This window comes from Peromyscus leucopus, chromosome 2, assembly GCF_004664715.2.
Source record: "Peromyscus leucopus breed LL Stock chromosome 2, UCI_PerLeu_2.1, whole genome shotgun sequence".
NCBI lineage: Eukaryota > Metazoa > Chordata > Mammalia > Rodentia > Cricetidae > Peromyscus > Peromyscus leucopus.
Window position 1 is genome coordinate 121,730,104 of NC_051064.1, and position 24,773 is coordinate 121,754,876.

The window sequence follows — 24,773 nt, forward strand, 5'->3', positions numbered from 1 at the left end:
GAGCCGCGCCCGCCCCGCGCCCACCCCGCGCGCCGCGTGGGCCGCCAGCGAGCGCCCAGGGCACCGCCGGGCGGAGCCGAGCCGGGCGGAGCCGAGCGCGCGGGCGCTGCCGAGCCGCCGGAGGCCGGGCGCGCAGCCCGGCGCAGCCCAGCGCAGCTAGCCCGGCGCGGCGCAGCACAGCGCAGCCAGCCCGAGGCGCCGAGCCCAGCCGGCCGCAGGTAAGCACCGAGCGCCCAGCGCCCCGCAGGATCGTGGCCACGGCGGGTGGGCGCGACGTTCCCAGCTTCCCGATCCTTTGGGTGCGAGCGGCCCGGGCTCTGCGCCGGTGCACGCGCTCTGCGCTCGCTTTTCCCCAACGCTACTTCTGTCATCATCCTAGGGTGACGAGCGTTCCCGCGTCCGCACACCGCCGCGGTGCGCAGCCCCATTCGCCCTCAGGTGCGCAGCCTCCGGGGTCCTGCGCGGATCCTCTCCTCTTGGCAGGGACCCACGGCGGGTCCACACACCTCTGGGAACTGCTCGATGTGTTTGGTCTCTCTGGCCACGTTTTCTGCTGGAGGCCTCATCAGTTTCAGACTGTCAGCCCACAGCCTTTGCTCATTGCGCGCTCACTGTTAGAGTGAAAGTAGCCTTGCTCTCGTTCTTCCTTCCTCCCGGCAGAATGGCACCTGGCTCGGAGGGGTGGTGGTGGTTCATGGGGGTCCATACCTGCAGTGGTAGGGAATGTGTTGCCATTGGCAAGGAGCTCTCAGGCCTCACAGACTGGTGTTTCCAGAGCCCTGCTCCATGGGCGTTTCTGAGAGCACCCAACCCTACCCACTTTGGCATTAGCAGGGTGCTTGGGTTTGGGATAGGACGGTGGTGGCTGCAGAGCAGGTGCGGTGGCATCAGCCTTGAGTTCTTACAGGGGCTTTGCATAGTGACCACAATTGCTCGCCTATAAAATGGAATGTATTTATTCGTGGACAGTTTGATGAAGACCACAGAGGAGAGCAGGTAGTCAGTAGTTCAAGTGACCGGTCCATTGCGGTGGCTCACGCAGATCAGAGTGGTCTGAACTTCATTCATTTGTGCTCTTATCATCTGGAAAACGGGGGTGAGTGCCCCCCAGGGAGAACTGAGGGCCTGCAAGTTACATTGTTTTGTAACTGTGAAGTTCTGTGCACGTGCTGGCTCCAGTGGTTTGAATGATTTGTGGGCAGGCATTTGCCACGACTCTGCTCTGTGACCTAGAACACCATTTCTGCCCTATCATTTGTACAGAAGCAAGCATTAACAAGTGTTCTTTGTGTTGGCTAGCAGATTTCCCAGTGTGTTCCATGGAACGTTAGCTCTGAAGTCTGTTCTACAAGTAAAGGTTTCCCTGTTTAAGTAAGTCTGGCAGTTTCTACAAGCACTTTATTACCCATCTGGCCAATTACAATCCATATTGTCAAATTAAAGGCTCTGAAAAGTCCTGCAATACAAGAACTTGTTTAACATTGTCAAATCCAGCCTTTCTCGTGTTGGCTGTGGGCTCTTTTCAAGTTACATAGGCTTGCTCTGGGGGGAAACAGCTTCACAGGCTTCTCATAGAGCTGATTGGTGCCCATACCGTCAGCTGAGTTCTAACTGCCCTTTGTGGTGGAGGACAGGCAGAAGCTCAGCCACAAGTGGCTAGCCAAACAGTGGCCTGAGATCACCCAGCAGTGGCCAAATCCATTGAGCAGTTCCCAGAGACCATTAATCAACTGTCAGAAAACTGAGGTTGGAGACCAGGACCCAGAGTCCCATTCGGTGCTCTCATGTAACTGAATCACATGCTGAAGTTAGGAAATTCTCTTCTGGAACCATCCTTGCTGCTTTATGTGGGCTCCTATAGAGCACGCTGGGAAAACACATTGGTTTACACGATTGATTATTGGATGAGCTGTTGATCAAGTACCTACTGTGCAATATTTGTAAAGGGTGTAAAGTGCAAACAGTCGCACAAGCTGGGGTGACAGTGAACTCCATGATGAACAGTCTCTTTCTCACACATGCCTGTTTCACACTCAAATACCCACTTCTATACATAGACCCACTGTAGATGTGGATTCTCTCTCTCTCTCTCTCTCTCTCTCTCTCTCTCTCTCTCTCTCTCTCTCTCTCACACACACACACACACACACACACACACACACCATCCTGTCCACTCATCCTCACATCTTCACACTTACTCCTACACACTCCACACTGTATACTTGTTCACACTCACACATCCACTTCTGCACCCACGTCCTCTCTTATGCACACACACACACACACACACACACACACACACACACACACACACACATCTCCATCCTGTTGTGCCTCAGCCTGTGGCCAAGAGTCACTCATCAGAAAACTCCCTTGTCCCCATGTCCCCAGAATTGGCAGAATGCCTGCATCTGCTCCCCAAGATGCATCCTGATTGAGGGGGAAACCCTCTCCGGGCTAAGCCAATGCCCGGTGTCCTCAGGATCTCCCACTTTCTTCCATTTCCTGCCATATTTGCTCATATTGTTTCGCTGCTATTTGGTCACATGGAAAGGGATATCACAGCTCTGGGGAGTGCTATCCTATTTGTTTTAATTGACTGTCAAAACACTGAGGTGCTAAGGACCCCACCACTTAGCAGAATGGGCACAGAAGAGAGGGAGAACGTGAGTGTCCCTGGCGGCAAGGATGGCTGCGACCCAGACCAGCATCCCAAGGGAGACACTGTTTGCCCAGGGCTTGGTGGATCCTAGGCAGTCATCTAGAGATTCCAGCTGTAAAAATGGTTCACTCCCTTTGTCTCGGGAGCCTGCTTTTGGTGGGAAGAAAGATGATGAGTACCAGAGGGCAAGATCAAGCTACACGGCTCTGGTGCCCACGTGGAGACAGACAGGCAGCCGAGGGACATTGGGAGCCGAAGCGAGAAAGTACAGAAGTAAGACTTGGGGCTTCTGGAATTCTCAGATGTGACACTGGCCCTGGGCCCTAAGCAATGGAAATGAGGCAGCATGTAAAGAAAACCAGCATGGGGAAAACCATGAGGCAGAGGAGCAACAGGTTAAGGCCCTGCAGCCAGAGGAGGCCAGGCTAAGGGACACCAAGAGGACCCAGGCAGCTAACCACGGCTCATGGATTCCCGGCCAGGATCCTCTGGGGGAGCCTGCTGTTCTGTGTAAGGCCTAATTACCATCTTGGCTTCCTTACCGAGGCTCTGAACAGCCAGCGTCCTGTGCTTGGAGACCAGGCTGCCTCTGCTCTCTCAGAGGACTGGCCCTCTATCTGTCCCACCCCACCCGAGTCAAGCCAAGAGGGTAGCCCTCCTGGGGTGCTTCCCTGCCATCCCACCGCAGAATCCTGCGATCTGTGTGCAGGCGATTAGAGGCAGTTCAGGTGGTCCATCTGGATGGATGGTGGATTGGTTGTGCTGCTTCCATTATTAATAACCATGATGTCATGCATCTGTGTGGCTCTTGATCGGCTGCAGAGCACTCGCTCCTATTATCCCCTGCGCTCTGTGGGCTGATCTGCCAAAGAGGGAGGGCTCGGGAGGAGAGCTCGGACATTGCCACACGCTGTTGCCGCTGCAGGCTCGCCCAGACCACCTCGTGGGCCTGCGCCTCTTTCCTCACCTGCAAAGCCAGTTCTGGACTGCTTGTCCTTGTCATCCAGGCAAGGAAGTCAGTGTTAAGCAGGACTGTGACTTCCCTATCTTTCTGTGACTGCTGCAGTCTGCCTATCCCAGGACTTCCAGTCACATTTTAAAACACATTTACTTGTGTGTATGCGTGTCCATGTGGAGGTCAGGGGACAATTTGCAGGAGTCAGTTTCCTCCTCCCACCATGTAGGTCCTGGGGATCAAACTCGGGTCCTCAGGCTTGGCGGCTTTGCCCACTTAGCCATCTCCTCAGCACGTAGTAGGCTTTTTATACACACCCTGTTGCATCGATTTGCCTACAGTTGTTCAGCAAGTTCAGCATAGAGAGAAGGTTCAAACCTAGGACTTTGGTCCCAACGTTCTTTCAAAATCACACTGGGTGAGATTCATCAAAATGAGACTCCCCTGTGCCTTTGTGGAGATCAACACTACTGTTGCTTTATTAAGAATCTCTAAGTTGGAAGGTCTCTGGAACTCTGAGGTGTGATAATCTCTGTGAATCTATGAGAAGATTTCATAAGAAGCATTTGGAATCTTCCAGAAGAGGGTGTAGATGTGAGAAGAAGATCTGAGTAATCATTTAACTAAGGAGACTATGGCTGTCATCCAAGGGTCTTTAACTACAGTGTCCCAAATTCCGTCCCCTGTGTCTGGTTTGGGGACCCTGGTGATGTGTCTGGTAACACAGAGCTGGCCCTGGTGCTGCATGCCCCACCAAGGCAGAGAAGCCCAGAGCACTGATGCCCAGGAGGCCAGATGTACTTTCTATCTGCTTCCCGTCCCCACTCAGCCCTAGCTGGGGCTCCAACACTCTTGTCCCAGGCCCACAGCAGTGGCATGATCACATACGAGCTGGGGAGTAGTACAGACCCAGGTACACACCTCCTGTATCCTCCCCGGGGACCTTGACCATGTGCCTGTCCCTCTCTTGAACCTCAGCTTCTGCTTCTTTAGGAGGGAGTACTCACCCTGAGCTGCAGGGCAAGGTCATCACTGCTATGCCAAATACACAGGAGAAGCAGTTTGAAGAAGGAAGGGATGGCAGGAGCTCGCTCACATCCAGGCGAATCAGGACACACAGAGAGAGGTGACTGCTGGAGTTCATCTCAATTTCCTTTTCTCCTTTTCATTCAGGCTGGGGCTCAGCCTGGGGGTGGTGCCACCCACATTCAGGGTGGGTCTTCCCCTCCTCAATTAATCCTCTCTGGAAACACCCACACACACAGAGATGTGTCTCCTAGGTGATTCCAAATCCAGTCAAGTTGCCCGTGAAGTTCAACCACAACCATCATGCGGATTCCAGAGGTCACACCCCCACCCCGCCACCACACTTAGATATGTCACTAAGCACCCAAACCGTAAACCAGGACATCCCCACTGTCGTGAGAACTTAATAAGTGACACTCGTGAAACTGAAGTCTTCGTGTGTTGGCTGCCGCACAAGGGCTTGCTCTAATCAGCAGCCTTGGGAGGAAGATACACATCACGACAGGATCCCAGGCTTTGGGTGAAAGACTCATCGGCTCGCTTGTCTTCCTCACCCTCGTCCTCCCGTGGCTCTGCTACATGCTGAGGACCAAAGTGGGTCGGAGCCCACACCACTCCCCTTGTTTGATGACCATCAGTGGCCCAGGGAGTGAGGGGAGTCGGGGGGGGGGGGGGGGTCCATGTTGAGTTTAGGCTCTGGTCTCCTGGCCCTGAGGCAAGAAAATGGAGCAAGGTAAACACCCGGTGCGTGGCGCTCCCACCTCCCTCTGCCAGTCATGAACGTATTTACAGGGGCGGGGGAGGGGGGTGAGTTCTTCTGTGGGCTCAGATCTGAGTTAAGGACGAGGAGAAAGCCTGTATTCTCTAGGAACTCAAGTTGAGGAAATCCATGCCTTTCGTGTTCCTCTCCAGGCCTCGAGTTACTCATCTCTAGAAAGGGATCTCACAGGTGACTTCGCTGACAGGACTCTACTTCCTCGGCACTGTCCATAGCGTCGGACAGGGAGAATGGGGGCTTACCTACCTGGAGGAGTGACACACTGAGACTAGCTCTGTCACTGGGGGATCCGCTGTTCTTAAGAGCTGTTTCTTTTGGCTTACGTAAACTCTGGTTGGGACCCCTTATTGCAGGGCACTGGGAAGGCTGGATGAAGAGGCAGTGTAATGTGCTGGTTCCCAGCCACGGCTCTTTGCATTCTGCCTGCCTCAGAGCCCTGTGCCCCTGCAGGCTGGCTGCTCTTCTAGGGGGGTGATCTTCATCCATCACCACCCAACTTCAAGTACCCCAGGCCGGTCAGGTGCAGGCCGTCAGACTGGCGCTCAAGGGCATACGCACCTGTCCTTTGATGAAAAGTGAACTTGGAAGACTCTATTGCTGTTCAACATCATTGCTGCTTTGTAAGGAATCTTGGAGCCGGAAGGTCTCTGGGGCTCGGGGGCATGGTATTTTCTCTGTGAAGCCATGAGCAGATTTCATGGGAAGCCTTTGGAACCTTCCAGACATGGAAGACGGAACTTATACTGTTGAAAGCCATTCCTTCCAACACTCAAGTCATTTCTCACATCTGCACCCTTTTCTGGAAGAGTCCATACGAAGAAGTCGAGGCCAGGCTGTAACAGGGCAGCCTGGGCTGTTAGTGGACTTGCTGTGAAGCTGCTGCTGCATGCCCTTTGTGTCCCCCTTCCCTCTCCAAAGCTCAGTGCCCTCATCTGCAGCCCCCCCCATCCCCCTGCAACCCCTCAGGGTTCCTTCTGCCTGAGCAGTCGGTGGGTTTTGATGCTGATGTGCTCTAGGGAGGGGCTCCAGTGAAGGAGAGGATGGGCTATGGAGAGTTCTCCCAACTCCTGCCTGGACTGAGGAGTCAGGCCAGCAGACAGGCCCTAGATGAGGAAGACACTGTGGTCTCTGATTGGCGGAGCTGCTTGGGACAGCAGAGGCTGGGAAGGACAGTAATGTCATAGAATTACAGCGCCCTTTTGTTTTTCTTAAAGAAACTACAAAAAGTCCCAGGTTCCAAAACAGTGTGTCTCTTATGTGAACTCAAACAGGATAGTTAGAGGAGGGGAAGCCTGTGTTCAGGTGATCAGTCTGGAGGCTGGGGGCCGTCAACTCAAACTGAGACACCCATCAGCTGAGGTCCTGTGTCTGCTCAGCACTTCTAGGTAGGGGCAGGTGCTGTCCTAGGCACAGGTGACACTCTGTGTTCTCCTAGAACTTATCAACCAGGAACAAGCAAACATGGGATGGTGTAACTTAACAGGTCAAGTGGGGTGAGGCCCACATCAAATCACAGCAAGCATGAAGGAGGATCTCAGGGGCGGGGTGTTCCCAGGCCTTTTCATGAGGGAGGCCAGGGAAGACTGTGCAGATGGGATGGCATGTGAGCATAGACCTGCAGGAGCGTAAACCCAACAGGCTAATTCCAGGGGCATTTCTCTTTTCTGTGAAGTACACAGAGACATATGGAATATCTTAGACAAAACTGACCTGGGGCAGCTCCAGAAGACAGCTCAGACTGTGACCTGTCTTGCTTTAGAAACAGGACATGAAGTCTCCTTACTGACAACCATTACAGTAGCATTGGTGAGTCCAATCCAGCAGCCACTGGATTGAACTGTGAAACTGTAAATGCCTGTCTACATTGACTGTTTCCCTCAGGCCTCCAGCGAGGCAGATAGATCATTGCTACTCTGTGGACACAGAAATTGAGCTGTGGATGAGAAGTGATGAGCTCAGGGCCAGGTCATGGTGAGAAGCAGAGCGGACCTCAAGACAGAATGTACTGCCCATGGGATACTGCTCCCTGCAGGGTGACTGGGACCCCGCCTTCACATCTGTCTCGTGCCACTCTGTGTGGAACAGCAGCACTAAGCCCAGAGACTAAGGACACATGGTGACTAAATACCTAGGGGTGCCCCGGATTGGGTCTTGGGACAGAAAAGGGGCCTCGGTGGGAAGCTGAAATAAAAGAAAACCTGCAGCTCAGCCACTACTCACACTGATACCAGTGTCTTCATTTTGACAAGCACATCGTGTTATGTAAGATGTGAACTCTAAAGGAAACTGGGTGGAAAATATTGAGGTTGCATTCAAACAGTCACAGATTTCTCCAGTGAAAAGTTGACTTATCCGTGACTAAATGGAGAGATAGCTCAATGCACGGAGCCCTTGTTTCACAAGGGTGAGGCCCAGAACCCATGTAAAAGCCAGGCAGGTGTGGGGGTTCTGTTTGTAATCCCAAAACCTGGGCACTGGAGACAAGTGATCCCCAAGAGCAAGCTGGCTAGCTAGCATTCATGTGCGTGTGCACCTGTACACAGGTGGTCCCATACTCATGCAAAAACAATGCACATATATACACTACACAAATACACAGTGGAAGGAGGATGAATGAATGAATGAATCTGCATACACTCCCACCACCTGGCCTTCCAGGGTTACTCAGGGAAATCATGAAAGGCCCTTAAGTACTGGACTCTCTGGCTTTGCTGGCCACCCCAGCATGCCTCAGAGAATGGCCCAAAGGGGAGCACAATGAGAGCCCAGGGCCAAGGCCACTGAGGTAAAGGCATACTGAGATGCCTCCCTGGGAAGTGGCCCCAGGGATGTTCAATTCAGTCATTTAACCCACCTTTCCAGTTGTCCTGAGTCTGACATGTGTATCTGGTGCCAGTTCACCAGCTTGTTTCCCAGCTGCTGTGACCAGCAGTGGACATCCAGTGTTAGGGCAGAGCTGTGTCTGGTGAGCAAGCTGCAGTGGCCGACTGTGAAGCAAAAGGAAGCTCAGACTAGGGAGAGAAGGGGGGCCAGGTAATCCGATTCACTTTGGTGCTGGAAAACACTTAGGCCTGTGTAGTTTGTTGTTGTTGTTGTTGTTTTGTTTTGTTTTTTACTCTTTGGGGGCCTACCACCCAGCTCCCAAATAAATATACAGAGACTTGTTCTTACTTATGAATGCCCGGCCTTAGCTTGGCTGGTTTCTAGCCAGCTTTTCTAACTTAAAGTATCCTGTTTCTCCTTAACTATGTTTTGCCTCTGGGCCTTTTACCTTTCTTTATTCTATATATCTTTCTTTCTTACTCTATGGCTGCCTGGGTGGCTGTCCCCTGGTGTCCTCTCTTTCTCCTTTTCTCACTCCTAGCTCTTCTCTAGATTTCTCCTCCTATTTATTCTCTCTGCCTGTCAGCCCAGCCTATTCCTCTCCTGCCTAACTGTTGGCTGTTCAGCTCTTTATTAGACCAATTAGGTGTTTTAAGCAGGCAAAGTAACACAGCTTTACAGAGTTAAATGCAACATAAAAGAATGCAACACATCTTTGCATCATTAAACAAATATTCCACAGTATAAGCAAATGTATGTAACACATCTAAACTAATATTCCACAGCAGGGAATATTAGGGAGGGGTTTCCATGGAATGGAGGAGAGAGACTAGGGTGTAGAAGTTCCAAGCCTGGGACCTGATTTGCCATCCACAAAACAGGTAACTTGGCTCAGGTGAGAGTCTCTGGGACCCACCTGCTGAAAACCACTGAGCACAGGGCAATTTCCACCTCTCCCTAACTGTTGGTCCATACAATGTCTTAGAGTTTCTATTGCTGTGAAGAGACACCATGACCACAGCAACTCTTATAAAGGAAAACATTTAATTGGGGTTGGCTTACAGGTTCAGAGGTTTAGTCCATTATCATCATGGTGGGAAACATGGCAGCACACAGGCAGACATGGAGCTGGAGAAGGAGCTGAGAGTTCTACATCTGGATCAGCAGGCAGCAGGAAGAGTGAGCCACTGGGCCTGGCTTGAGCTTCTGAAACTTCAAAGCCCACCCCCAATGACATTCTTCCTCCAACAAGACCACACCTTCTAACAGTACCACTTCCTATGAGCCTATGGGGCCATTTTCGTTCAAACCACCATACTGACTAAGTCGCTCTGGGTCAGAACTAATTGTACATACCCTAGCCTTGGCATGTGGACATCTGTGGTGTCCCTGGGATATCAGTGAGGCAGAAGATGCTCAGATGAGCAGCCAATCATCTCCATAGCTCTCCTAGACAGTATTTAGAGTTGAAAAGGGGAGACTGCTCATCCCAAGATGGGCTCTTTGGTTTGTTGCTGATGTTAGTTGTTGGGTTGTTTTTAGTTAGCATCTCACGTAGACCAGGTTGACCTTAAACTCACTATTTGGCCAAGGACAACCTTGAATTTCTGATGCTCCTGCTTCAACCTCCTAAGTGTTGGGATTACAGGTGTGTGCCACCATGACTAGTTTATTAGGTGCTAAGGGTCAAACCCAGGACTTTGTGCATGCTACTCAAGTTTTGTTAATCTTAATCTTAGTGCTTAATCAAGTTCCAAAATTGTGAAATAAAAAAGGCCAGCATTTCTCATGGTAAGTTTGTAGAGCATCTGTCTCAGGGTATACAGATGTCAGTAGGAAATAAAAATCCTCTATAGTCAAGCACTTTGGAAAATGTCAAGGCCCTTAAACATAGGACTTCTCAGTGTGTGTAAGCTGCAGGAAGTGTACTAGAAATCAGCCAAAGGGTGTGTGGGGGTGTCGTGTGTGTGTGTGTAAGAGTGTGTGCAAGAGTAGGTATCTTGTGTAGCTTTCCAAAATCGACTAATCAGAGGGGTACACGTGTGTACATGTGCACATATGTTTATGCAAGCATATAAGAAGGTGGACTAGAGTTTTGCAGAGATGCATTTTGGGAAATACTGAAGTCATCTAAGGTCAAAGCTAAAAGAGTACTGTGAGCATACAGTAACTTTAAAACTTGTTTCTGCCTGTTGGCTTCAGCTTGTCAGTTTCTCACATTTTTCTGATTTTGTTAACTTAATTTCTTTTTTCTCAGAAGGAAAGTGGCAAACGGTATGCAAACACTCCCTCCCCCTCCATGTATGCTGTGCCCTTGGGTACTGTGAGGACTATATGGTGCACATTTGTTGCAGGGAGCATGGCCTAGTCCACAGAACAAATTAGTGTCTGCTCTGTGATCCAGAAACCTATGTGTGATGTTGGTGGTCCGGGGGCTCAAACAAAACAAAACAAAAAAAAACCCCTACCTTATTAAGGACCAGAGGCAGCTCTGTGGAAGGTGACTCTTCACAGGGCACTGTCCTGGTACCTGGACACACACAAGCATATGTGTCTGCTGCACTCGGGAGCCGGGTCTCCACCACCCACTGTGCACTTTGAGGGGGTGAGGATGATGCCTTTGATTTGATGACAATGTCTCACCGGGCATAGCTTCACCCTGATCTTGCCCATGCAGTAGTCTGGCTCTTACTCCCATGCATAAACCCTGCCCACCTCCCACCTCCTCTAACATGTCCCCAGGCATATCCGTGTCCCAGGAAGAGGCAGGGTCCCTGTTGTAGTTCATGACTTCATCTGGTCAGAAGGTCAGCCTCCTTACCTGGCTCAAGAGCTACAGTCTCTTAAAGACCATGTGCAATAGAGGAAGCGATAAGTAACAAAAAGGGGGATTTTCGGGGGGACTTTCTTTATAGGTTAGATTACAGGGGACGTGGGAAGGCTTGAGAACCAACTAATTTGCAAATGGAAGGATGGACTCAGTTTGTTCCTCAGACTCTGCCCTTCATCTGACCATGCATGGCGTTGGACAAGTGACCTGAGTCTTTGAACCTCCATTTCCTTGGCCATAGACAAGGACTATGCTGCCGCTTGACAGGGCCCCAATTCCATGCTATGACATTGGTGGGAGCCTAGAACAGTGCCTGGTGCACAGGAAGTGGCAAGCTTACAGTTATCACACATGTGACAAGAATTCCAATAACAAAGTAAAACAGCAGTCACATGGAGAGCATCTTTTAAATGTGCAAATATAAGCAGACCACTCACAAGGTGAAGAGATACTTGAACTAGTAAGCCCAAGGGACTGTGAGTTACAATGAGATTATTTTGTCTAGAAACGACAAAAAAAAAAAAAAAAAAAAAAAAAAAGCCCCACAATGTATAATAAAACGTAGAGATCAAATGCTTGCAAGGGCCAAGGGGACTTGGAAGGCTCAATTGTCATGAGTGAACATATTTGCTTAATCAAGGCTCCAGAGAGACTCATGTGCAAGGGCCTTTCCTGTGGCATGTTGTATGTCGGAGAACTAGGCCCTCCTGGCTCAAACATAGTGGTGTAGAATGTCTTGTGACCGTTACAAAGAAAGATGTGCACCTATGGGGCCGGCACGTGAGGAGAGTCAGGGCATACTCCTCACCAGAGGAAGGCTTCCAAGCAACGTGTTTGGTACAATCCCATGCTAACCTAGAAAATGTTCAGGTTTGGGCAGGCTAAGTGTGGCCCTGCACATGTAGAATAGTTTCTGTGCTCATGGAAGCTGCTCAGAAAATACCTGGTCAACCATGAATGGAGTAGGAGCTAGGAGGGTGAAAGGGAGACTTGTCCACTTCCTACATTCATTCTCTCTCTCTCTCTCTCTCTCTCTCTCTCTCTCTCTCTCTCTCTCTCTCTCTCTCTCTCTCTGTGTGTGTGTGTGTGTGCATGTGCATTTATATATGTTATTTTTTGGTTCTTTTGAGACAGTCTCACTCTGTACACTCTGTAGCCTAGGCTCGCCTCAAATCATGGTAATCCTCCTGCCTCTGCCTCCCAAGTTCTGGGATTGTTTGAGTGAGCCACTATGCCTGATCTGTACATGTATTTGTTTTGTCTTATGCAGCTCAGGCTGCCTTTTGTATCCCTATGTAGCCAAGGATAGCCCTGAGTTCCTTTTGTCTTTACTTCCCAAGTGCTGGGATCAGAGACATGGACCACCATGCAAGAACACACATATTTTAAGTGAAGACAATTAAAAAAAAACTGAAAAAAAAAAGGAAAATCTCTGAGGTAGAGGATTAGTGTGATGAACAGATGAGATAATACGTGGTGGATATCACACATGGTACCTGACACCTTGTAAGTGCCCCATGAAATTCCTCCATGAAGTCTGGGTCCAGCCCCTCCCCCTCCCCTCCCCCACCCCTCTGTATCTACCTAGTGTTTTCCTGAACTCAGTAAGAATGCAATGGTGAATACCACAGTGTCAGCCCCCCCCCCATGCTGTGTCACCCACAAAGTGCCTGCTCCATAGAGCCATCTGCCTCTCACCTAGACAGCCTCCTCCGGGGGTCCTTTCTTGGCTGTGAAGAGAAGGCTGCCTGCCATCCAGCCACCCCATCCCGGGCGTTGTGTCTCGCCATGCCTCCCTGCAGTATGGGCCCTCTGTCACCCCCACATTCCCAGGGTGAACCTCAGTCATGTGGATCATGTCTGGCTTGTTTCTTTAGTGTTTCTGTTCGAGGCCAGGCTTTCCAACCCCCCGGGGATGTGGGCTTTCCTGGTCCCCTTCCCCCACCAGCTCCCACCTGGCCCTGATGAATTCCATCATGCCTGCTTAAAATCATCCGACTTCCAATTTGCTAATTTAATTCTAGTCTTACAGAATTTTGGCAACCCTGCCAAGCCGGGTGCCAGATGCAGATTTAATGAGCATATTTTCAGTTCTTTCTTTCCTGTCTCCATGAAGATGCTGAGGGGCACGGGCTCTGGAGTTGCTCCCAGGAGACTGCTTCTCTGGAACACCCTTTCTTGCCTTTGACCCAGCACCTCAGGGTGTGGCCCTCCCGCCAGGGCTCTCCCCAGCTGACCAGAGGAGTCCTGGAGAAGGAGCCATGGTTGCATCATCCCACCCATCCTAGAAGCCCCAGCCCACTTCCCAGCATTTGGGCTTCACAGGAAATGTATTTGGAGAAAATTGCTTATTTCCTCCGGCCCATGTCTTCCTGTAGCCATGTGTAGCTCAACAGATGTTTGCAGATGGGTGATTTTAGCAAACACACATCGAGTGCTTTCTAGTGTGGTCCACCCATAGCCTACCTACATGGGGGACTGTGCCCACGCAGTGTCAGGCTCAGACCATTCACACTGGTCACCTCATTTGAACTCATACCCTCTCCTTATAGGAAACATTTTTATCCCCAGAGTAAGACTCAGAGCAGTCAGGTGGGCGGTTCAAGGCCACAGAGTGGTGAGTGGCAGAAGTGGTACTCTGTTTGAGACCTCTGGTTCTAAGTAAGGAGCTCTTTCCATTGACCAGAGCCTGGCACTGCCCTCTGTGACCCCAGTGTCACTGCGCATGACTGGTCAGAGCAGGTCCCTGTCTTGTCATACTACATACACAGATGCTCCTGCTGCCCCACGCAGATGTCCTCAGGGTGCAGACAAGGTCATGGAGCCTGAGTGTGTGAGCTGCAGACACCAAGTGTGCAGCGCTTAGAAGGGCATCTCCCAGGAGGCACAGCACCCTGGAATCTAAGCTGCAGCAAGAAGGCCTAAAGGGGGCTCCACATGTAGTTTCGCCGGAGGAGGGGCAGATGGGGGGCTCACAAGGAAAGCCTGGCCTTAGGGCAATTCTATTCTGTTTTGGAGCCTTGGCCTTGCACAAGCGTGAGGCTGAAGTTGGCTTCAGTCAGCGTCTGCTGATGCTTTAGATAGTGGAACCATCTCCCAGACCCTCAGCTCCTTTTTTTAAAACCCAAATAAAAGGACACACTGAATTCCCATCATATGACAGAGACAGAACTGAAGGTATCTCGAATAGCCCATGGCTTTGCAGGGAGCAAACTGGAAATGCTTCATTGGCATCTATCGTTGATCAGTGTGTCTCCTCCCCGCAGGCCTCCAGGGTGACCTGTAGCTACAGCCTTGGGGCTTACAGCCTGGAGAAGGCTGGCCTTAAGTGGCTGTGTGACCTGACTCTTTCTCTTCTCTGTTCTCCATCTCTGTCTTAGTTCTCTCAGGAAAGGACCAGGAGCCAGTGCAGAGTGCCTTAGAACAAGCTCAGCTCAGAGGATGGACGTCCCTGTCCTTGATGGAGCCAGATGTGAGGTGTCAGAAATTAAACAGTGGTGGGGTGCTCCTGGGGCCTCACTACGGGAGACGCTGGGTCTCAGGAGCTCTCCAGAAGAACCTGGGAGGAGGAAGGATTTGCTGAGATTTGCAGACAAGCTTCCCAGGGCTGGGAGAAAGAGAGGTTGGGCACAGGGCTGAGGTAGAACTGGAGACCCACTGGGAGAACAGGTCACAGTGGAGACTGCTCTTTGTGAGTCCCAGGTGCTAGCCCAGGCCCATCCCCAGACCTTGGAGTTGGGCCCAAGATTAGAATGCCAGACCCCAGTGGCTGGTAGCAAGAAGGTAGAGAAGAAACAGTTGGGACCTGGTAGGGAAGTGCAGCTAGGGAGGAGACTCCACCCTGCAGCCTGATCTTTGCATCAGTACCAATCACTGCCCTTGCATCTCTCCCTGGAGCCAGGCTTCAGAGGACTGTTTCCCAAGCCTGGGAGAGGGCCTCCAGTGGGACCTTCTCACATGCAGCAGAGGGAGGAGTGAGTAGGGAGGCAAGGGATGGGCAGGGGATGCTTTTCGTCTCATTGGAGTTATTTCTGGCTCTGCTCTGGCTCCTGCAGTCTCTGTGGAAACTGCCTGTGCCCAGCTCAGTGTGGCAACACGGTGAGGTTTGAAAGGATGGTGTGTGCTGAGTAGACAGCAGGGAAGCCATGGCTGCTGCTGCACACCGAGTGTGTGTGTGTGTGTGTGTGTGTGTGTGTGTGTGTGTGTGTGTGTGCAAAGTGTTTCTGTTCTGGACCTCAGAACACATACACACACACACACACACACACACACACACACACACACACACACCTGTTGTCTCCCTCCCACAACCTGCCTACTCTCTCGCTGGCTCATCCTGGGATGCCTTCCCCTTGAGCTCTCTCATGTTGGCTAGGAGTCAAGACTGCCCCCCTCTGTGAAAAGATGTCTACACCATATCCCACAGACTTATAAGTTGGTTATACCAAAGGGGAGTTGAGCTGGAAATCAGCTGTGAAATACTAATTATCCAGGATTACCTATGTGAACCTGGTGTGATCACACAAGTCCTTTAAATATATGTATTAAATTATGATTTTAATTATATAAATATATAGGTTATCATATGATATTCAGATGTGGTAGACCAAGGCCTATAGGTAGCCTCTGGGGGATACAAAGTGTGAGAGACTCCACTGGCCATTGGTGGCTTTGAGGGTGGTGTGAACCAAGATAAGAGGGAGTTTTCTACAAGCTGTAAGACGTGAAGAAACACATTCTACACTGGAAATTTTAGAAAGAAACAAGGGCCTGATGACACCTTAATTTTAGATACAGTGAGTTGCGTTTTGTATTACAGCCTCCGGAAGCCTTGAGTCGTGTTAACATGTATCAATCCATTAGGCTGTCTTACCCTAGTAACGCCTAGAACTCAAGTGACGAGAACCCGAGACTGTGATGGAGAGAGAGTCTTCTTGTGCCCAGGACAAAGTTTTGGATGTGTTTGCTTGCTTTGGGAGGGGGGTGGCTCTGATCTTTTCCCAGAATCTCACTCTTGGGCACACGTCCTCTTGGTGAGCATGCAGCCCTTTAGAGCCCTGGGCAGGTACTGCTGCAAACACACAGTACAGACATCCACCCCTTGCCCCATTTCCCAGCTCTATCCTGTCCTTTCCTGGTCACTTGTGGGTGCCATTGCTGGCTGACACCTGTTGTGACCCAGGTGTGTGTTTGTGGGCAGATGTGCATACACAAGGGTTAGACCTGCACACAGGCTGCCTGGCTACCTTCGTGAGTCCTTGCCTCCTTCCTCCTCGGCAGCTGGAGGTCAGCAAGTTTGTGTGAAAACCTCACCTTCGAAGTCCAGGAGCTGTAACTCAACTTCCAGCAGCAGTGTGTGGTACTTGTGCTGTCTGAGGGCCTCTGGCCATGCCTTGTTGGATACTTCTCTTACACCCAGGTTCTGGTGGAAGCTGGAAACACGAACCCCAAGGTCTGGTAACAGGCAAGGTTGGGGGGAATGGGCACAGGATTGAGGGACGTATTCTATTCTCAGGCCATGCAAATCTGGCACACAAAGTCTGGTCCATATTCCCATTTTATAGATGAGGCAACTGAGGTCCAGAACAGAAAGGCTTTGCTTGATGGCCCTGGAGGAGCAACGAGAGAGCTGGGACCAGGGCACAGGTGTGACCCCAGGGGGCAGACTCACTCTCTTTCTGATCCAGTGGCTGAGTGAGTTTATTAAGCAACTCAAATTTATTGAGCATCTATTCCTGTTAATACTGTGTTAGGGGCAGGGCTATGGCTTCGGAACGAGAAAACAGGACCTGGCCCTCCCCTGAGGTTTTTTTTTTTTTTTTATTCTGTGGAGAGAATAAGTAATTATATAGCAATTGAATTACAGTGGGGGTAAACGCTGTGCCGAGGACGGTCAGAAGCCATTGGTTGTGAATGGTTGTGCAGACTGGGCACCGAACGGGTGCATGTGAGGCAGCCATGGAGGACACCATAGTATTATTTGGAGCACAGGACAGGTACAACCATAAAGCAAGATAGTCCAAGATCATAGACAACTCTGAGAACCAGGCTAGAACCCTTTCTTCTCTTCTGGACTTTGGCCCTCATCTCCATGTTTGGTGGTCAGATCACATGTGGTCAGCCATTCTTCAGGAGGAGCGTTGCCACCAGCAGGGCCTGGGGACCAGGAGGAGCCACATTGCCCTCCTTGTGGGTCACGGCTTTACCTACCCTGGCTTGGGATCAAAGGCTCGAGAGGCCTATGTTGGCAGAAAGCGCTGGGGTGTTCAGCAATAAGGCTTCTCTGCTAGTTAGGGCCCTGCTCACAATCTACTCTGGGGCACTGGGACCAAAAGAGCCTGACTTCTGGGAATACGGCAGCCCACAGCTCACCCCGTGTGTGCATGTGTGTATATACATGTGCGTGTGTGTTTGTATGTGTGTGCATGTGTGTATGTATGTGTATATGTGTACATGCACACACGCATACATGTGGAGGCCAGAAGTAAGCCTCAGATATTGCTTCTCAAGAACTGTCTGCCTTGTTTTTGAGAGAATCTCTCCCTGGGTTACCTGGGGCTTGCTGATTATGCTAGGCTGTCTTGCCAGTGAGCTCCTGGAATCCTCCTGTCTCCACCTCCCGGCACTGGGACTCTAAGCATGCACTGCCACGCCCAGTCTTTTATATGGGTGGTGGGATCTGAACACAGATCTTCATGCTTGTACAAGAAGCACTTGCCAAGGGCGCCATCTCCCCAGCCTTGACACAGGTTTTGATCAAAGCGCCCTCCTGGGAGCAGACTGGCTCCCAGTGGAGAGCCCAGGTGGTTCTGTTGCAGTGGCCTGGGGCAAGTCCCTCTTCTCCCAAACACTAGCTGGGTGACTTGGAACAAGCCCCCTACCCCCACAGTCTCACGTTAGTTACCAATAACAGGAGGGTGATGGAGCTTTTATCATTCCATTGTTAAACTCAAAGGACAGAGGAGATTCGCAAGTGGGCTTCAACACCCTGGTGGTGAGGGACAGAGACACTGCCATTGCCTGGGGACAGTCAGTCCTTCACAGGTGTTGCGATTTGGTTCATAATCCCAGAGATAGAGACCTAGCCCAGCTTTGTGGATGGCCCTCTGCTTGGTTTTTCTGCAACTGGGGGACTTTTCTTCCCCAGTAAAGAAACTCATCATGTGGCAGGGACTTAGAACTGAAGGGGTCTACCTCTAAAGAGGTAGACTGTTTAAGTCTTTGGGTTGGCATATGAGGAAACTGAGGCCTACAGGTAGACATGATTTGTTCTCAGTCACCTGACAGTGTTGTAGTCAGACCTAAGTCCACTCTCCTACCCAGCTCTTTGTGCCATCCCATAGTTCTGCAGGTTTAGAGAATGATGGACACAGCTAGATCAGAGCCCAGTAGGGTGGACCTTGGAGAGGATAAAAAGGAAGGAAGCTGGTCAGCCCAGTCTTGGGTGGCCAGGGGGGACAAGCAGGGGCGTGGGAATTCCTGTAGAGTGGCTGGTGATGAACATCCCTCAGATTTCCTCCCCCGCTCCTGGGACCGCCTATTTCCAAGGTTCCAGGCCTCGAGGCCAACACACAGGTACCACCTGACCTGCAATCAGGATTCTGGGAGCCTCAGCCCAGTCCAGGGATCACAGATGCCCTGGGAAACCCCTTGATCCAGTGGACAGTGAACCTGCTGGGTCAGCATGTTTCCCTGCCTGGTAGTTGGATCTGAAAAGTCAGGTCTAAATGGGACAGTGCTGGGCAGCACACTGGAAGGCAAGCCCGGGAGTAGCGGCGGGAACTCACTGTCAGCCACTTACCACTTACGGCACATCAATGTTACACTCACTGGCATGGGGCCTGGGTAGGGAAGACACTGCCACTTGTTCCTGCCCTGTAAGCTCCCACTGTCTGAAGGAAGACAGATGCATAGCCCTGCATGGTCTGCACCAAGGGTCAGGGGGTAGAGAGAAGGGAGGTGCTCTGTCACCTTCCTGGGAAGGTCATCAACTTCAGAAACACCCAAGGATCGTGGAGCCCAGGCAGACTTAATGCAGAAGCACACCACTCATGACAGCATGGACAGTCAGCCAGAGCAGGCGCAGGGTCATGATGGAGCTCAGGAAGGAGGCAGGAGGTCTGAGGTTTTTCCAAGAAGGTAGCAGGAAGTTGAGAGGAGCTGACAGGCTTGAGAAAGTCAGAATGAGTTTGCTGAGAAACCAGTTACACTTAGATTTGGGTGGTGGTGGTGGTGGTGTGCATATCATCCTGGGCTTCTGGTCACCTATCACCTGGTCCACCCCCAGGGTCCAGGGTAGAGGCAGAGTCTGATCCCACAGGCCTCTGGGTCCTGGGCTGCAGAGCTCAGTGAAACAGAGTCAGGCAGGATTTGGAATGCATTCACCCCTCTGTCTGCTGGATTGAACAAGAGCGTCTGGAAGCCTCTGATCTATTGCTTCCTCCTCACCCACCCACCTGTAGATACCTTTCATGGCACTCAGGGATGGTCAATTACTAGAACTCGGGGTCTGGTCATTCTCTTGTTAGCATCACTTCTGTTCAAGGCTCTAGAAGCCGTGAATCAATCACAGGCCCCTCAAGCCAGCCCTCAAACACAGCACAGTGAGTCTGCCATGGCCACAGCATCTGTAAACACTGTGTTCCACAAGCAGGATAGAGAAGGGAAATGCAGTGAAGGCCATGGCTCCAACTGAGCCATCCCTGCTGACAGAAGGTGGAAGTCCTGGGGCTGAGTGGAAGAATACATGCCAGCTGGGCTGGGCTGCACTCATGAGGGCATATGAGGTCAGGGACTGTATAGAGGATATATATATGAGCTGGGCTAGCCTGAGCTCACACAGGGTGGATTTATTCACAGAGACACAATAAAATACACAGAGCAAGGAGAATGGCAGAGAGGTTTTCCAGGAAAGGCTGGCACCCGGGACGGCCTGGCGTGCGTGTAAAGGACATCCAAGTGTTTGAATGAATGTGACATTTGAGGGCCACTACAGGACTTGAGTTGGGGAGTGGCATGGTGAAGGGACATTCCGTGTGGCCATGCAAAGGAAGAGCCGGGAAGAGGAAGGGCACAAATCCTGCTGTGTGCTGTTTCAGTGCAGGGTGAGTGTAGGCGTTTGAGCCAGGCAGGCTTAAAGTGCCTCGGTTCACATTTATGGGCTGTCACTGAGGCTCTGGGCCAGGCACCACCCTAAGTGTTCTCTGTGGATGAGGTAATAGAGGGTTTTCCCAGACCCAGCTGGGCAGGCACTACCTCCCTCTCTACAAATGAGCGATCGCAGGCCCCGAGATGTTAAAAGAGCGCCCTGCCTTGGTGATCCAGCCCGGAAGTGGAAGGGGGTGGGTTCAAACTAGACTCATGTTTTAACTGAGTCTAGATGAAGAGTGGCCAGTCATGGCCGGGGTGGTCAGGAGGGCTGCCCCAGGGCGGCAGGTCCCCTGGCTAGGGCAGAGGTCCCCTTGCTCCCTGTAAGTTGTGACAGACCCCACAAAGCCGAGGTGCTTCATTGATATGAAATCTGAACTTGCTTATAGATGGTCTTATTTAGGGTGACTATTGCTGTGATAAAACACCACGACCAAAGGCAACTTGGGGAGGAGAGGGTTTATTTGGTTCACAGTTCCACATCACTCGCTGTTCATCACTGAAGGAAGTCAGGACAGGAGCTCAGACAGGGCAGGATCCTGGAGGCAGGGGCTGAGGCAGGGGCCATGGAAGAGTGCTACTTACTGGTTTGCTCCTCACGGCTTGCTCAGCCTGCTTTCTTATAGAACCCAGGACCACCAGCCCGGGGATGGCACCACCCACAATGAGCTGGGCCCTCCTCCATCAATCACTAAGTAAGAAAATGCCTTACAGCTGGGTCTTATGGAAGCATTTTCTCAACTGAGGTTCCCTCCTTTCAGGTGACTCCAGCTAGTGTCAAGTTGAAATAAAACTAGCCAGCACAGATGGAGGCCATGCAAATGTCTGAAGTTAGTGGAAACACTCTATAGAAAAAGGTATCAGTCACAGAGCCACCGGGCCAGAAAGGGGGAGGGCCACTGCAGCCAGTGGCCCTGTCTTGTGGCAGCTTCCTTTGGCATGGCCTTTCCTGTTGTGAGACCCTGAGGAGAGGGATCAGAGCTAAGAGTGGGGCCATCCCGGACCCTGGACCAGAGGCCAGAAAGGATCCTTAGAGAGCCTGGTCACCACCACCAAACTTCCCTGTGAGCCAAAGACGCTGTTGTGGTTAGAGAGAGTCATCCTTCCTCCAAAATCATGAGCCTCGCTTTGCAATCTCCTCAGCGGGTATTGACCATGTGTTAAAGGTCTCAATTCCTGCAGCTTTCCACGGTCACCCTGTACACGTATTCATTCATTCATTCATTCATTCATTCATTCATTCATCCATCCATTCATTCTCTCTCTGTCTCTCTCTGTCTCTCTGTCTCTCTCTCTCCCCCCCCTCTCCCTCTCTCCCTCCCTCCCCTGTCTGTCTGTGCTCCTGTGTGCCCCTCCTCCCTATGAATAGATCACAGTGATGTTGTTGTGGGATTTCTAGCTTATTCTTTCGGAAGACTGGTTCTGTAGATAGACACAAAGCTTGAAAGTCAGAAATAACCAAAAGAGGAAGAGGGCCGACCTCCCTTTCTGGGGAATTGACACTGTGTTATTTAAATTTGACACTGGTCCAGATAAGCCCTACTGCTTCCATTTTTCAGCTGAGAAAACTGAGACAGAGGTGTGAAATGACTTGTCTGAGGCCACACAGTGACAAGGACCAAAGAGCAACTTGGTCAGTGCCCAAGCCTTGGACTAGCCTTCTGCTGCAGAAGGCTGCTCACAGCTCACAGCTCACAGCTCTGGGCCTCAGTTTCTTCAGTTTCCCGTGGCATGAATTTAAGGATAGCACTAGCTCAGACACTGAGCACCTGTGGGTCTGGCCCTGCCCCTGGCTTCTGCCTCTGCAGACGGGACATGTTAGAGCACCATGGCGGAATAAACTGCTTGGTAATTTTCTTGCCCAGATTCCCCCCACTCAGTTCTGGTTGATACCCGGTAGCAAGCATGTCCCCCTTCACCTTGCAGCTGGGCACTCCAGCCAGGGGCAGCAGTGTTTTGTGGAAGTCACTTAGCTGGATCAGTTTACTTCCTTTTAGGTTGTCCCAGGGGCCTCCTGGTGTATTCAGGGAGAGGAAGTGTCCTCTTTGCACTCCTGTGAATGTCCCCCAGGCCTGTGGACCTTCTAGTGAGAGGGGGCTGCCTGTAGATGGCGGGCATGACAGGAAATAGCTCTCTTGGTCCTGGACCCCAGGATCATTCCTGCTCCTTAGCCTGCACCATCATTCTCTAAGGTTTCAGGGTGGCTGTACCCTACCAAATACCACTGATGCCCCCCTAGTCTTTTGCCACACAGACCCTGGAGACCATAAGCCTCTGTTCTCCTATCTCAGTATGGAGCCTGAGGTCTTGTATCCCTCCCCGCTTCTCACTACATGGTGGGATCCATTGACTTTCTGTCCTCAGGACTAACTGCAATGTGTTCACACACACACACACACACACACACACACACACACACACACACACACACACACCCGTCCTCTTTGATTGGGTGCTTGTCCTTCCATTCTCTGGTATGTTGATGCATGTCAGAGGCAGAGTCCCATGGCTTATTTGGTCATTCTCTGGGGAGAGGGGGCCACCTCAGTACTCCCTGAGTCTACTGACATGTAAGTGGGGAGCTTTTGTCTGGAGAACTTAAGTAGAGCCCAGGAAGGATCCCACATCTCTCTAAGTGGCCAGATGCACAGGACAGCAATGTTAGGCTATGCAGTGGCCTTTGAGTAGAGCTGGGCAGCCAGGGAAGGGAGCACACAAACCCTGTGAGCCAGGGGAAGAGATACATGTAGGGAACTGACACTTACAGAATACCTCTTACATGCAGGGCACATACATGCACAGTGTCTCATCTGGTCCACAGGAGAAATCTGAAAGAGGTGGAGTAGAACACTCCTGGTCCTGCATGGCCATCTTGAAACTGGAGCAGCTGTGATTATCTGTTTGAGACTCTTAGAGGATCAGGCATATTTCCACTCCCATGTAAAGGAGAATCATCCGACCCTTACCCAGACTCCAGACACTCCATCCATCCTGTGACCCCCTCGCCCTCCCCCTGCTCAAAATCCCCTACAGCTACACCTGTGCTAACTTACACACAAAGTGGAGGGTTGATAGGGTGGGACTCTCGGCTTCCGAGAGTTGTCACCATGGTTGGGGGAGGCTTTCCAGTTTTGCCTTTTCCTGAGAGTCACCCACGTTCTTGTAAGTAACTCCAACATGCCTGTTGGTTCACTGGCCTTGGGTGGACTCTTTTTTTTTGTTTTTTGTTTTGTTTTGTTTTTTGGTCTGTTGGTACCTGTTTCCCATCTCCAATGAAAAGATGCACAGTGGAAGGCTCTTCTCTTCTGCTTCATGAGAGCACAGCTCAGAGAGGTTGAGCAATTAGGCCGAGGCCACAGCTTATTAACAGATGAAATCAGGGACCAAACCCGAGTCATCCTGTTGCCATCAGTGCAGATTCTGGGCTATCCCTCACTACTCTCATAGCCTGTGGTAAATGAGTTATGCCATTATTGCCCTTCCTTCTCCCAGGTACCCATAGCCTGACATGATCCACCTACTGATCTCACCAGTGTGTGCTTGTGTCTTGGATTTCTACATCTTCTTATTAACCCATAGACCACAGTAGTAGAAATAAGAAAGAAACCAGAAACCCCCCTTCCCCAGTTCCCTGCCCCATGTGTATCAAATTCAGCTTTCCTATGTCCTGGCACTGCCTGCACATGCTCCCCTCCCCACCGCCCCCGAACTAGCTTCCATCTTCTCTGAGGTTGGGGTGTGAGACCCCAAGCAGAGCCCAAAGCTGTCTGACCTCATCCCCAGCCCCTAGAAACTTTGTGTTATGGGCCACAGAGGCTGCTCCTGCCGCCCCCAGGGTTCCTTCAGAACACAGCTATGGCAATGTCAGCCCCAGTGTCCAGCAGAATTGGTCCCTATGCCTGCAATCAGAGGCTGCACTGCGGTGGTCCAACTCCACAGGACGGCCTCCAGGGGCTTCCCACGGAGTCCACAGAGGAGCTGGTCCAATCCATGCACTGGACGTGTGCAGCCTTGAAGACCCCTGCTCCCACAGACTCTTCCCAGATCTGTTCTCTGCAGAAAGATCACATATCTTATTTCCATTATTTGTGTGTATGTGTGTGTGTGTGTGTGTGTGTGTGGTGAAATATACCTAAGATTGGCTTTAGTGTCTTAACCATTTTAAATGTGCAATTCAGGGACATTAAATCCAATCTCTTTGCTGCCCACCTGCCACCGCCGCCGCCGCCGCCACCTGTCTCCATAACACTCCCCTGTCAAACCAGAGACCTAGACCCGTTAACGAGCTACTCGTCACCTCTACTCCCCAACCCCCACCTCTAGCTCTGGCAACCCCACTCCACCGTCTCTCTACATTTTTTTAATCACTTTTAAATTGTAATAGTATGACATGGGACTAAATTGGTAAAGTGCTTGCCTAGTGTGCACATGGTTCTAGGTTCAGTCCCCAGTTCCCGCACTCAGGAGGTAGAGGCAGGACAATCAGAAGTTCATAATTATCCTTGACAGCATGGCAAGTTCTTAGGCCAGCCTGGGCTACATGAAATTCTGT

General features: G+C 51.2%; 1 protein-coding gene across 4 annotated transcripts in view; it reads left to right on the forward strand.

Moving 5' to 3' along the window:
• Hivep3 (HIVEP zinc finger 3) overlaps nt 1–24,773 on the forward strand; it is a 417,522-nt gene that overhangs the window by 318,891 nt on the left and 73,858 nt on the right. Inside the window, exon 1 of one of the 4 annotated variants that reach the window (XM_028886464.2) lies at nt 156–218. The exons of the other annotated variants lie outside the window; for them this stretch is intronic. The gene's annotated coding sequence lies outside the window, so the exon portion shown is untranslated. Of the gene's footprint in view, nt 1–155; nt 219–24,773 lie in introns of those variants that run through there. 4 annotated transcript variants of the gene reach the window in all.